Genomic DNA, 15,829 nt, shown 5'->3' with positions numbered 1-15,829 from the left:
ACTAAAACACAGGGATATTTTAGAAGACATTATATACAGGAGTCTCTGTGGTTAAACTGGGAGAAGACTAAAAGGCAATGTTATTTGAAAATTCCAGTCTGGCTATCGACTGTTGAAGCATTTTCTTATCCTATAATATATAAAAAGGAACAAACAGTTAGATATGGTGAAATATTGAATGAAAAAGGTGAACCTAAATCTATGCAAAACTTAGAGGAACAAGGTATAAAGATGAATTGGTTTTCATATGCACATTCAAGGTATGACAAAGATTCTAAAACAGAAGGTTTCTATGATAAACTGACTGACTTAGATAAGATTTTGACAGGTACTGATGAAAAGGTGATTTAAAAAATTGTATGGATATTTATTAGAAATTAAACTAGAAGAAGAACAAGTTAAAGAACTATGATTGCTTGGGGGAAGAATTTTGAATATGAGATTGATCTAGAGAAATGGCAAAAATTGTGGTCTCAAAATTATAAAATGACAATCTCAACAGCATATAAAGAAAAATGCAGTAAACTTCTTGTTAGATCTGGAGGAGTGGGCGCAATAACGGAGACGAGGCATCGGATAGTGACTCAACTCTTTAATAGTGACTTCAGAACAGAACAACAACTTGGGCAGCAGCAGCTCTTTTATAGAGCTGGCTGCTGTCACAACAACCAATGAACTTGAATTAACCGCTCTAAAAGCGTTCAATCAGAGACGGCCCGCTGTCAGCCAATCAGGTCAGCCAGAGGCGGCCAATCACGATTCGCTTATCCGCGGGCCAATCAGAAGTGCAGGATTACGAGCCTGCTGCTGAAGTAAAACTAGTATGGTTATTGATGAATGAGTTTGCTTAGTTCGTAACACTGCTGATGTGGACTTTATCTATGCCAAATAAGTTAATTATTTCAGTTTATGTTTAGCATCATGTTATAACTTTGTTCTGATCTTCTTTGAATTTTCTAGATCCAAAGCCTGAATTCATCTATGCACCTTTGATTCCTTGGATCGGTATGTGTAAAAATTAAAATCAGTTATAAGTATTTTTTCTATTTCCCCCTTTGTTTTCAAACAGTTCAACTGATAATTTAACTGTTATTATGTTGTTTGTTTTAGTGTAGCTTTCCAATGTTAATTTGATCTTTTCCAGTCTTCCGCAGACTGGTTGTATATAATGGGACCAGAATCTGGAACTATATTCAGAACTGCACCTGAAAGTTACTAAGCTGCGGAGGCTTAATTTAACTTACAAGGATTTTAATTTGATCACAAGAGTCTGATCATCATGCCTACACTTTAATGAACAAAATGGTGTATTAAGGAAGGTCACCCGATGGCTTCTGTGCCTAATACCTTTTCAGCCCAAATCAGTATCAGACTCTTCAAACACCTTGTCATATTATGTAATGATAGCTTTGTGATAAGAATTGCATTGAGGATAATACAAAACAAGCTGACCCTGCAAGTGGGACAACACTAGGAAGAAAACAACAGAGTATAGAATAACAGAAGGAAGGAAGGAACCTTGGAGGTCTTCTAGTCCAATCCCTGCTCAAGTGGGAAACCCTTTTTCAGACGAATGGTTGTCCCATCTCCTCTTAAAAAATTCTCCAGTGTTGGAGCATTCACAACTTCTGGAAGCAAGTCATTCCACTGATTAATAGTTCTAATTGTGAGGAAAAAAAGTTCTTAGTTCTATGTTGTTTCTCTCCTTGATTAGTCACCATCCATTGCCTTCAGGTGGTTTGGAGAATAGGTTGACCTCCTCTTCTTTGTGACAGCCTCTTAGATATTGGAACACTGCCATCATGTCATCCCTAGTCCTTCTTTTCATTAAATTAGACATACCAATTCCTGCAACCATTCATCATATGTTTTAGCCTCCAGTCCCCTAATCATTTTTGCTGCTCTTCTCTGCACTCTTTTTAGAGTCTCAACATCTTTTTTATATTACGGCAATCAAAACTGGATTCAGTATTCCAAGTGTGGTCTTACTGAAGCATTATAAAGTGGTATTAACACTTCACGTGATCTTGATTCTATCCTTCTGTTAATGCAACCTAGGATTTTGTTGGCTTTTTGGAGCTGCAGCACACTGCTGCCTCATATTTATATATACAGAGGGAAGAAGAGATAATTTTTTAAAAATCACTTTCCTCTTTAATTAGCATAAAGTGCTGTGGATGAAAGTCAACCCAGGTAATTTTAAAACCAACTATACGTTCGTATGGCTATGCAATTTTCCATGGAGTAAGTATTCTTAATATAATCTGCTGCATAGAAATAAAAGATAGGCTCATACTGCATGGGCTTAGTGTCTTTATGAATTGTCTTGAATAAAAGCAGTTTCTTCAATTCAAAAGCTTCACTATCTGATTTCCCTAACATTCAAAGAATGGATGAAAAGCTACAGGGAGATGAAAAGGTAAAATTTACCTACATTTCAGATGAATAAGCAAAAGAGAGATAAAAGAAATGTCAAGAATTCTAAGACAACTTGAAATGACATGCAACAGCCCTTGAGCTCTGTGCTTGAAATATGACCATCACTGTGTCAAACAAATATATCAAAAGAAGCAATTCTGGTCGATGCAGGCCCATTTTTAAAACCCTGCTGTCATTTCTGATGAGATTTGTTTTATGGGATTTTGAAAAATGGGCCTAACGTTGCAGGTACATTGACTCTGTCTTGGTGCTTTCAAACGTCTCAAGCATGGGATAAACTGCCTATCTAATTCTGAGTGCATACAATCTCTTAGCTCAGTCAGAGCAGTTGAAATCATCATCATCATCACCACCACTACCATTTAATTCTTTTTCTTTTTGTACCTCTAGGAAAAGGACTGCTTATCTTAGGTGGCACAAAATGGCGTCAGCACACACACAGTTACTAACACCAGCTTTTCACTATAATATTTTGAAGCCCTATGTGGCAGTAATTACAGATTCCACCAAAGTTATGCTGGTAAGGAAAGTTGGTTTTTTTTTTTCAGGTTATACAAGCAGATGCAAAAGGGACCATTGTAAACTGAGCAGGACCATTTCTAGTTATCCTTACCTCTTGAATAGTGAAACATCAAAATTTCCAGAACTGTAGCGTATAAGTAGTCCTTGACTTACAACAGTTCCTTTAGAGACTGTTCAAAGTGACAATGGCACTGAAAAAAGTGACATGACAGTTTTTCACACTTATGACCACTGCAGCATCCCCATGGCCATGTGATCAAAATGCTTGGCAACTGACTCATATTTATGATGGTTGCTGTGTCCCAGGGTTATGTGATCCTCTTTTGTGACCTTATGCCAAGCAAAGTCAATGGGGAAGCCAGATTCACTTAACAACCGTGTTATTAGCAACTTCAGTCATTTACTTAACAACTGTGGCAAGAAAAGTCATAAAATGGGGCACAGCTTGTGTAAACACTGTCTCACTTAGCAACATAAATTTTGGGCTCAATTGTAGCTGTAAGTCAAGGACAGTCTATAAACTAGTCCAGAACAATTCCAGAAAATGAGAATGGGAAATCTCTTCCATGTTGTTGCTAAGTAAATAATATGGACATATCTATGTAGCTATATGAAGCTGAGCTGAGCTCAATGATACATTGGACAGCAGTTCACCAAAATGGCGTATGGCATGGGAACCCTATAAACAGCTGACACTGTTCCATCTCTATTTTCCCCACTAGAATAAATGGGAGAAGCTGATTGCAAAGGAGCCCATGAAGTCTTTGGAGATGTTTGACCATATTAGTTTAATGACTCTTGACAGCATCATGAAATGTGCATTCAGTCAAAAGAGCAATTGCCAAACTGACAGGTTAAAACTTTTATACTAATACATTCTAATAACATGAGTATTGATCATATTTGGGTAGCACATATATATTTTTTGTAAAAAAAAATGTTTTTTTTCCTTCCATCAGAGACCTGGATTATTATGTCCAAGCTGTGTCAGACTTAACTTTCCTGTCATTTCAGAGAGTTGTCTCTACTATACTTCGCAGTGATTTCCTATATTCATTTACCCCATCAGGACAGCGTTTTAAACAGGCTTGTGAATTGGCACATCATCATACAGGTAACTTTCATGTTCTTTGGTAAAATTAAATTAAAATTACTATGAGAGTATCTTGGGTTACCAGGATATCTGAAGATGGAGGAGATGTGGCTGTAGCCTGAAGTCATCCTTGGTGGACTGTTTCACTAATCGGAAGCCAAAATGTTGAAACCACTTGGAGTGAAACTCTTTCCTCTAATGCTGCTATATAAGAGCTATTATATAACAAGTAGAAAGGTTTTCAAAACATTGTTTTATTTGGCAGCAAAGCACTTCAATCTTCACTCAAAAGTTAATGACCTGTATAGTATAATGACCTGTATAGTCCCTTTAAGTACAATGCTTAAAACAGCGTATTTTAATTTTTCACTGATTTCACAGCATTATCCTTCGCATGCCGTCTTAGAAGCAAGTCCCATAGACTTCAATGAGGCTTATTATAATATAAGCAATGTTTTCTGATTATACACACAATAACTTTTATTCATCACCAGTAAAAATTGACTAGCATCAGAAAGCCGCTGTTGAATTTACTTGGAGCCTAATAAGGGATTTCAGTGTATACTGATTTTATTCTGAATAGTTCTTAGCTTGTATATTGCAAGTTTTATTTCTAATAAAAGAAACCAAATTAATCTCTCAGAGCCCTTTTTTCTGAAGTCAAGGGATAAAATAATAAAATGAGGGGAACACAGTGAATTTCTCATTCCTGGCATTAACTCATCTTGTATTACTTCATAGAAAAAGTAATTGAAGAGAGAAAGAAATCACTACATAATGAAAGAGAGCTTGAAAAGATTAAAAAGAAGCGACATTTGGATTTTTTGGACATTCTTCTTTGTGCCAAAGTAAGAAACTATAGGAAGTTTTTTAAACAGCCTCTTGTCTCACACCATTATGAAAGTTATTACAATACAAAATGAAATATTGTTTTGTTACAACAGTAAGTAGAACAACCTGGACATAAAATTGATGTGCTAATGAAAAACTGGTTAAATCGGAATAAGTATTATAATAAACTGGGAACAATTAATTTCAATCTTTGTCAGTGGCTTATTTGCAATGCCTGTAAAAAAAGATGAGAAAGTCAACAGTACTAGAGAAAAATACAGCTAAAGCAACCTATATTTTAAATAGCTTGCAGTTTTTATATTCCGGATAGGAATTTTCTATATCAAATAATTGCTGACTCAAAGCATTTGTGCAAATAAATTGTGGAAGAAATGGGGCTGCCAGATCAGGGATTTGATGTTCTCCTTAAAAGTTGCAGAGAAGGGGAAATTTCATCAGATCTGTTACTGCAGCACAAGAGGAACAAAGTCTACATGGTACTTTTGTTTTTTTCTATTATTGGACAAAATGTTCAAGGCTATAAAGAGGAAATCTTCCCTGTTTTCCCTTTTATAACACTTTCCCATGCAGATGCAATGGGAAAACAGAAATAATTCTCATTTCCTTTAATGAGGCAACACTGGAAATTTGCTAACCAGGGTAAAAAGCAAATGGTTATAGACTCATTTTCATGTCCTGCCCATCTTGTCAGAAAATCATTTTATCCTTTTTAAAACACATGCCCTTGTGACAGTTGCCTTGGTCTTATTCCCAGCCTATTGGACAGAAAAGGTTTTCCTTCTACTGTGTTTCTCACAAAATAAGGCAAAAGTAGCCTTATTTTTTTTTGAGCCCCGAAAAAACGGCTAGGCCGTCTTTTCAGGGGTGACTTAATTCCCCCCCCAGGCAGCCTCGCCACCAGCCGCTCCTAACGGGTGATCATGGCGAAGCGCAGAGAGCTCCCTACTCCCACCAAACACCTTTGCTGCAGACCCAAGACCTTTGGCACCTGCTGCTGTTGCTTTCCCTTCTGCCCATTCCGCCGCCACGTTTGGAGCTGCCGCTTCCGTGTTTGGAGTGCCGCTGCCATTTGGAGCACCGTCGCCACGTTTGGATCTGCCGCTTCCGTGTTTGGAGTGCCGCTGCCATTTGGAGTGCCGCCGCCATTTGGAGCACCGCCGTCATGTTTGGAGCTGCCACTTCCGCGTTTGGAGCTGCCGCTGTGTTTGGAGTGGCGGCGGCGCTCCAAATGGCGGTGGTGCTCCAAACAGCGGCAGTGCTCCAAACGCGGAAGCAGCAGCTCCAAACATGGCGGCAGCTCCAAATACAGACATGGCAACTCCAAACAGCGGCAGTGCTCCAAACATGGAAGCGGCAGCTCCAAACAGCAGCAGTGCTCCAAACAGCGGCAGCGTTCCAAACGTGGAACGGCAGCTCCAAATGCAGTGGCAGCTCCAAGTGCGGACATGGCAACTCCAAACAGTGGCAGCACTCCAAACGCAGAGGCAGCTCCAAATGCAGAAGCGGCAGCTCCAAACAGCAAGTCCCCCCACCCTTCCCCCTTATTTTGCATGTTTTAAAATAGGCCTAAATTTGGGGGGAGAGGCTTAATTTGATTTTATGCCAATAAAACATACTGGGCCTTCCTATTGGTGGAGGCTGTATTGTTGGAGAAACACGGTACCAACACTTTTTCTATTCTATGGCACTTTTTTAGTCAGGGTGGGTTAAAGAGTCTCTGAGGTATACCATTTTTTTATTTTAAAAATCTTATTATCATTTACAATTACAGAAAGGAAGATAGAAGGTAGGGTAGTGAAATCCCACAATTCCTTGCAAAAGTAGCACTAAATGAATCAGATGTATTTGTAGTATTATTCAGATAGGACAGGGAGAGAGAAAGCAAAATAAAGATAGCAGTTTGTGTCAACATGCATTTGGACAACTCAAAGACTAAAACAATATACATTAACTCAATCAAAAGGATCTTTTGATGTGTCTTTGTTGAAACCATGGAATAATAAATCCCAATAGTATCTGTGCATCTGAATCTAATAATATCATAAATTTAAGAAAAAAAATGACACTTTTGTCTTTGATCTGATTTTATGATGACCTCGTTGTATTTTATGTTTCCTTAAATGAATGCTCATTGAAGGTGGCCCTTGCTGATTCTTCTTCTCTGTTTATTAGTATGAAGATGGAACCGGACTATCGGATGAAGACCTCCATGCTGAAGTGGACACTTTCATGTTTGCAGGCCATGACACAACAACCACTGGCCTCTCTTGGCTACTCTATATAATGGCTAAGCACCCATAACATAACATAACATAACATAACATAACATAACATAACATAACATAGCAGAAATGCAGAGAAGAAGTCAAGGAAATCTTGGGGGATCGGGAAGACATCCAGTGGTGAATACAATATTGTTTGCTTTAGATTTCTTTCATTGGTGACTTGATTTAAGCATAACACTACACAATACCCATTTAGAAAATATTTTTAAGCAAACAAAAATCAGAAGGCTATCAGAAGAATGAATTGGTGAGATGGGACATTTAATCCTTTTACTGATATCACCATATTCGGACTTTTTTTAATCAAGAGGAAGCAGAGGGAAGGACAACCACCAGCATGGTTCTTTATGTTATGTTTAGACCCATAGGATTGCCTATGCTGCAGAGGTGCTATTCAGCCAGTTTGCACCTACTCTGGCAAACCAGTAGCAAGAATTTGGCATGGGTCGCCAAACCGGTAGCAACATCTAACTGGCAATGCCCCCAACCCGGTCGCCCAGTTTCCGCTCACTCGCTTGCCCCACCCACCCAATGCTTGCTGCCCCAGTTTAAAGGAGGACTGCTCCTCTGCCCTAGCCATGCATTTTCAAGCAGCCACTTGAAAACACATGACTGTGGGCGGAGCAGCAGTCCGTTAACCTGCAAAATTGTTCCAAGGCTGGATTCTTCATGGATACTAGAAGTATCGCTTTCACTTGTGAGTAAAGTGCCTGGAGCGAGAAGAAATGAAGGCTGACAGGTGTGTGTGTGTGTGTGTGTGTGTGTGTGAGAGAGAGAGAGAGAGAGAGAGAGAGAGAGAGAGAAAAGAAAGAAAGAAAGAAAGAAAGAAAGAAAGAAAGAAAGAAAGAAAGAAAGAAAGAGAAATAGGGAGAGAACGAGTGTGGTGTGTGTGTGAGAGAGAGAGAGAGAGAAAAGAAAGAAAGAGGAGGAAAGAAAGAAAGAAAGAAAGAAAGAAAGAAAGAAAGAAAGAAAGAAAGAAAGAAAGAAAGAAAGAAAGAAAGAAAGAAAAGGGAAGGGAGAGAAAGAAAGAAGAGGAAAGAGAAAGAAAGAAAAAGAAATAGGGAGAGAAAGAGAGTGTGGCCTGTGTGTGTGTGTGTGAGAGAGAGAGAGAGAGAGAGAGAAAGGAAGGAAGAGAAAGACAGAAAGAGACAAAGAAAGAGAAAGAAAGAAAAAGAAATAGGAAGGGAGAGAGAGAGAGAGAGAGAGAGAACTCTGTGCTATAATTGTTCCATTATTTATCATGTGTTAATATTTTACACTGTCCCTACACCTAGAGTGACTCTACTGCCTTTCTTTTGCCCAGGGCTACCACATATTTTTCAGGGTTTACATGCATTCAATGTCTATAGTCCAAAGCATAAATACATGTGTGTTTAACAGAGTTAAAAGAGAGTTTGGAGGTCTTCTTGTCCAAGCCCCTGCTCAGGCAGGAAAACTGAGGAGGCAAACTCTGAGTAGAGGTCCTGGGAAAGATGTCAGAATAACACTTAGAAGGGACTTTTGGAGGAACCCTATACCATTTCAGAGAAATGGCTGTCCAGTCTTTTAAAAATTTCGAGTGACTGATCACCCAGAACTTCTGGAGACAAGCAGGTCCACTGGTTAATTGTTCTCACTGTCAGAAAGTTTCTCCTTAGTTTTAGGTTGCTTCTCTCTTTGTTCAGTTTCCATCCATTGCTTCTTGTTTGCCTCCTGGTGCTTTGGAAAAATACATTTCACTCCCTTTCTTTGTGGCAGCCCCTTAAAAGCCTGTTGCCTATCACACTCTTGAGTAAAACATGTGAGCCATTTCCTCCTTTCAGTGGTCCATGAAAGTACATCTATAGTATGCAGATAATAAAGTCAAAAAAGGTGAACAACATTTTTACAGAACTATAGATAAGTTGAGGCTGGGTGACAAGGAATGGCTGGGAGGGGAGGGGCCAGGTGAGGCACCCCTTGATGTGAGTGACATTGAGTTGGCCACACCCACCCAGTCACATGACCACCAAGCCATGACCACCCAGTCACATGACCACCAAGCCACGCCCACCAAATAAGCCATGCCCACAGAACCGGTAGTAAAAAAATTTGAATTCCACCACTGCTGTTGTGTAGTATCACTGTCAGTGCAATCATTATCTAAGGAAATGTGCTACAAGAGGCACTATTAACTCCATTCCATTATGCAGGGTTAGGATTAGGAAGGATCCTGCTGCCTCTTGCTGTCTGTGTACTGCAAAACTTCTTCTGTACCCTATTTCTTTAAACTTACAGGCGGAAGAACAGCCAGAGGAGGGGATTGTGAAGAGGAAAATTGCCCATCTACTTATTCATCCTCAATTAAAACTCCCAATCCTACTTTTTTCAATGAAAAGAATAACTAATCTAAAGACTATTAGTAGCTTAGAGTTCAGAGACCATTGTTCTTGAAAGAAAATAAAAGGCTTGGTACATATAGTTCTGTCTTAAATGTTAAGCAGCAGGTCAATTCGCATACTGATTTTATACACCAAATCATTTATATCTAATCTTATAAGATTTATAGAAAAGATGAAAACAATTGGATACTGTATGATACCTAGACACAAAACATAACACAGTCATAATTATGTGGTTATGATTCAAAGAGAATATATTTCAGACAAACATATTAAATTAGACATTTTAAATTTAAAACATTCAGAAGTTCAAACATTGCATTGTACCTTTTCCTCCTCCTTACAGTTCAGTGAATTTGGTGGGTGTCGGATCCTCTTCTAAATATTATCTGGACATCCTGCACTTAAAACAAAATACTTTAGCCCCTTTTCCCTGGGCAGCAACATTTGTATACTTCCATCAAGGTCATCTTCCTTATTTTCTGCAGTGAGACTGGTCCATCTTCCATTCTCCCAAGGAAAGACAGAATCCTCTAGCTTTATGTTATTCTTCTAAGAAGTGGCCTTATAAAAATTAGTTTGACCTTTTAGTTTCCAGAAAGGCAGGTTGGGTTGTGTAAGCCTTATCTTTCTCTCACCGGATCAGACTAGATGCCCTGGGAAGATAGGTGATGATAGCAGGAACTACCAGGAGGTAAAGGTCGGGGGTGAGCACTCAGACGGATTCTGGGCAAACTGGTTTGAAACATTGATCTTCTGCCTTATGACCTTAGCCACCCAAAGCTAAACGGCTTTGCCCATTACTTGAGTTGAAGCACTATATACCCATCCTTGAATCAGCAGAAAACTATGCTAGAATGGAAAGGATTCCGCTCCGGGGGCCTAGAGGTGGAGCTCTCGCCTCACAATCAGGAGGCTGTGAGTTCGATCCGAGGTAGAGGCTAATGTTTGGAATAGACTCTCCTGCTCGAGCAGCGGGTTGGACTAGATGACCTCCAAGGTCCCTTCCAACTCTGTTAATCTATGAAAGCACTATCTCCATTGTCCATTCCTGCTTCCACTCCTTGCAGTTACCGACCAGAAGACAAAACCTAGTACCTTTTGTGCACCTTGAAGCTTTCCTTGGATTGTGTAGAATGGCGGAGGAGGGAGGGGAGGGGAGGGGGGGCATACTACTTTACATCATTGCAGTTAAAAATAAGTTAAGTTTGTCTCATTCATGCCCTGGGGATGAGATGAAGGCAATTTCACAGGTGGAATTAAAAAGGTGACACCACACACATTGGAGCCAATGTTAAGTGTAAGTAAATAATAAAATTGCTTGATTTAGTTCTATCCGATACCCTCCTTTGGCACCTAGCCTTTCACTAAGTTCACTATCATTTCACTAATAGCATTTCACTAATAGAAAGGTTAATTGATTTTCTTTATAACTGTTAGATCGGGTACAAAAGAAACGCGAGACCAGTGCACTTCAAGCTCTTTATTTTATGTTAAGATCTGTACAAGATCTTGGAGCCGCAGCAGCCCTTCATATAGGGATTGCTCGCAGCTTGTCGGCCAATGACAGCACTTTGAATCTCCCGCGATTCTAAGTGAGCCAATCACAGTTGTTGAGTCGGCCAATCAGAATGTAGTTCGTATGGACCAATCAGAATGTACCTTTTGGAGTATGTTAATACAGAACAATAACTTCCAGGGATGATCTTGGTAAGATGACCTATTCCACGATGTGCATAAAAGGGAGTCTCCGTGTATACTCCCCAGTTCCAACGGTGTCCCGAAAGCTCAGCAAACCTGTTACTTTCTTTGACGGACGCACTTTGCCTGAAGGTTTGCAATTTCTTTATTAAGAACAAAATGTTACTTTCATTCCATTTTGTGCTGCTCCATGTTGGATAACGTCTAAGCTTTGAATTTAAATACAGCTGGAAAAAGGTAAAACCACAGTAATAACGATAAAATGTTTGACACACTCTGATTTGGGTGAAACCCTCCATTCCAATCATTCCCTTTGCTTTCTAGGAGATACAGTTAAGGCATTTTAATTCATTCCTACTGTATACCGTAGTACAATGCAAAGCAGCCTGATAGTTAATACCCTGTTTCTCCAACAATATGGCCTCCCCCAATAGGAAGTCCCAGCATGTTTTATAGGCATGGAATGAAATTAAGCCCCTCCACCCAAATTAAGGCCTATATTAAAGCATGCGAAATGGGGGGGGATGGTGGGGGGGCTTGCCATTAGGAAGTACTTTTGTTGCACACCTGGATATGATGCTGCCTGCGTTGACCCCAATACGAAGTGCCCCACCAACGCCGAGGTCAACATCCAAGCCGTCGCCGCCCGCCCACCCAAAGATGCAAGGGGGGGGGAAATTAAGTCACCCCCAAAAAGACGGCCTAGCCATTTTTTCAGGGCTCAAAAAAAAAAAATAAGACCCGGCCTTATTATATGAGAAACACGGTATTTAGAATTCACTTGAGTGTAATCTTTGGGGGGGGGGGGGAAGTGCAAAGAAGAGCAACTAAGAGGATTAAAGGCCTGGAGACAAAAACATATGAAGAACGGTTGCAGGGTTTGGGTTTGGCTAGTCTGTAGAAAAGAAGGTCTAGGGCAGGGGTGTCCAACCTTGGCAACTTTAAGACTTGTGGACTTAAACTCCCATAATTCCTCAGCCAGCTTTTCTGGGAGTTGAAGTGCACAAGTCTTAAAGTTGCCAAGGTTGGACACCCCTGGTCTAGGGGGACATGATAGCAGTATTCCAGCATTTGAGAGGGTGCCACAAATAGGAGGGGGGTCAACTTATTTTTCAAAACACCAGAGGGCAGGACAAGAAACAATGGAAACAATGGAACTGGAGGAGAGAAGCAACTTGGAATTAAATATAAACCTCCTAACAGTGAGAACAATTAACCAGTGAAACAACTTGCCATCAGAAGTTGTGGGTGCTTCATCACTGGAGGTTTTTAAGAAAAGACTGGACAGTCACATGCCTAAAATGGTATAGGATCTCCTGGCTGAGCAGGAGGTTGGACTAGAAGACCTCAAAGGTCCCTTTCAGCTCTATTCTGATTGCCTATTTAAACCTCACCAAAATACTCCAAAATTGCACCAAGATTTCTGAAATTATATACATTAAACATTGCATTATGTCTATAAAATTATACTCTATCTAAAAGTACATCTATCTAAAAAGTTACTCTAGTTAGAGTAAGCGATTGCCATTATAACAGAATTATTAAACGCTAACGTCAACCATCTGAATTAATTGAAATTGTAGGATCTTTTTCCAAGAACTTAAGTCAATTGTTCAGGCATTAGACATTTACTAATTGGAAGCTTGCAAAGCAAACTGCCAAGTCATAGCAACCTTGCCCGATTTCTATAAAACTAAGGAAAGTAAAATCTTGGATGAGAGATTATTGGGAAATTTTGGGCTGTAATTTGACAAAAACATCCTAGAGCAAGACAGTGAGTGACAAACCATGACTTTATTGTTACCAAGTAACTGTATGAATGTTCTAGCACTTAACTTTGATTTTTCACCGTTATATAGTTATGGGTCTGATAATTCAACATTATCTGGGTTTCTTTTCTACAGAATACTTAGACCCTGCGTAATAGACTGCGTAATGGCAACATCACAGTTATACCAAAGGCCAAGATAAAGTATTGCCCAGTTGTATCTGGAATGAAATTGGATATAGTTAAGAGTGATTTGGATACTTAACTGGGATCAGGACCACCCCTCTTCCTGTTGTCAAATGTGAAATTCTTTTTCATCTTCAAACTAGTTATTGAATGTATAGGTGTTTAAACTTTTATATGTAGGATTACGTATTTATCATAACACAAGAGAAATCCGTTGCACAGATAATAAATTAATAAAAATTTAAGCAGTTTGCTTCACAGTGTCTATGAACATTTTCTTTGAAAAATGTAAATGGCAAACTTCTCTGGCTGCATAAACAGGCTGCAGAATTTTTCTCTTCATGTCTTTTGATCTTGTTTCAACCACTGACAATATTTTAATTGCTGTCTTCTTTGGTTCTGTGTTTTATAGACATTATAGTTGCAGTTGACATTCATTCTCTTCATAAAAACCCCAGCATTTGGCCAGAGCCTTGGTAAGTAGTTTTTCCCCCCCCACCAAATGATAACAGTGATAAAGGGGACTAACTGTTATAAATAAAATTTGTCACACTTTATCGAGACTTGTATAAGTATACAGATTCTCTATAGTGGAGATAATCCCCATTTATCAACTTTAGGACATTGTATTGACTCACTATATGTTCAGAGCAAAGTGTAAAGTGATTCTGAGATGCTTCAATAGCTTTATAATAGCACAAGTACTATAATGAGAAAAAAGGTTGTAAGCATAGCAGATTCACCTCCCCCCCCTCCAATTTTCATTTTTTTTCTTATTCCAGGAGTATGATCCTATGAGGTTTTCACTAGAGAACGCCTCCAAAAGACATTCTCTTGCATTTATTCCTTTTGCAGCTGGATCAAGGTGAGTCTACGGTCTATTTGTTAGACCATTGGTTTAAAAATGAACATCCCTGTCAGTGTTCTCTTCCTTGGCAACTTGTTTGGAGAAGCTGGATGCAAATTCTGAAAGTTGAAGTCCACACAAGTTGCCAAGGGTGAAAAATGCTGCTCTATGCCCATCCCAATTATTTGATGTCTTTTTAGAGTCTTATGAAATGTTCTCACATCTAAGAATGACAGGCTGATATGTTAAAGGAGAAAGGTAATCATGCCCCCCCCACCAAAGCTGTGCAATTGGCACAGCTGTTTTTCTTAAATTAAATGTGAAAATGTTTTCCTAGTTAGAAAGAAAACCCTGTACCTGCAGTTGTATATTTTAGCACCCTACACTGTATATAGAACCTTTTCCAGATAGAAAAGCCCAGCCAAAGGTGAAAACTGGGCACAATTCAACTATGCTACTCAGTCCCTGATTATAATTTCCTACGGTGCTTTCCTGCTTAGTTACCAATTAAATGCAGCCCCTGCAGATTAAGTGCTTCCATTGAAATATTTCATGCATCACACCAGTGGTGGGGTTCAAAATTTTTTACTACCAGTTCTGTGGGCATGGCTTGGTGGGTGTGCAGGAGAAAGTTATTGAAAAATCCCATTCCCTCCCCACCCCACTAACCTGCTTTCCAGCTCCTGTTCTCCTGTGCAGGACAACAAAAGAAGACCCAGCCGATCAGCTGGGACTTGGGAGGCAGAGAATAAATGGGGGCAGGGCCAGTCACAGGTGGTATTTCTCCGAACTACTCAAAATTTCCGCTACTGGTTCTCCACAACTTGTCAGAACCTGCTGAATACCATCTCTGATTCACACCCTGATTTAATTGATTCAATACATTGTCCTCACCTGTTCAGTTTTTAAGATACCTATAAATGTTTGCACTTGTCAGTACACTCATTTATTTTGCATGCTTACTAACTGATATGTAACTGAGTAGGAAAAAACAAAACCCACCCTACCTTGTTCTGAATGTCAAAATGTCTGAATGTCTTTTTATATTGAGTATAACACAAGGGGCTTTTTTTCTTTCTTTTCTTGTTAGGAATTGCATCAGACAGCAATTTGCCATGAATGAACTAAAAATAGCACTTGCTCTGATACTGCTTCGCTTTGAATTAATACCCGACCCAGAAAAACTCCGATTCCAATCCCCCAGGTTGTCCTCAAATCTGAAAATGGAATACACCTCATTTTAAAGAAACTCAACTGATATGAAAAATTATTGCAGGAGTTGATACCAAGAAGGCTGTAAGACGAAGATGGGGCATTAGAAACCATGCAAACCCACCAGAAGCATGATGCATGGTACAGCTTTATAAATCATTATATTAGATTAGAATTCTTTATTGGCCAAGAGTGATTGGACACACAAGGAATTTGTCTTGGTGCAAATGTTCTCAGTATACATAAAAGAAAAGATACATTCGTCAAGAGTCAAGAATCATAAGGTACAGCACTTAATAACAGTCTTAGGGTACAATAAGCAATCAAATCATACTAGGAAACAGTCAATATAGATCGTAAGGATACAAGTGACAAAGTTACAGTCATACAGTCACAAGTGGGAGGGGATGGGTGATAAGGAGTGATGAGAAGATTAACAGTAATAGTAGTGCAGACTTTGTAAATAGTTGGATAGTGTTGAGGGAATTATTTGTTTAGCAGAGTGATAGCGTTCGGGGAAAAACTGTTCTTGTGTTTAGTTGTCCTGGTGTGCAGTGCTCTATA

The 15,829-nt window shown here is 39.4% G+C and overlaps 1 pseudogene; it reads left to right on the top strand.

The window, feature by feature from the left end:
- The first annotated feature begins 201 nt into the window (after positions 1–201).
- LOC113410995 (cytochrome P450 4A11-like) lies at positions 202–15,311 on the top strand (annotated as a pseudogene).
- Positions 15,312–15,829: the final 518 nt, after the last annotated feature.

This window comes from Notechis scutatus, chromosome 3 (assembly GCF_049901735.1).
Source record: "Notechis scutatus isolate UNSWTSFEM ecotype Mainland chromosome 3, rNotScu1.2, whole genome shotgun sequence".
NCBI lineage: Eukaryota > Metazoa > Chordata > Lepidosauria > Squamata > Elapidae > Notechis > Notechis scutatus.
The sequence above is the reverse complement of the archived record's forward strand: the minus strand, read 5'-3'. Positions and strand labels throughout refer to the sequence as shown.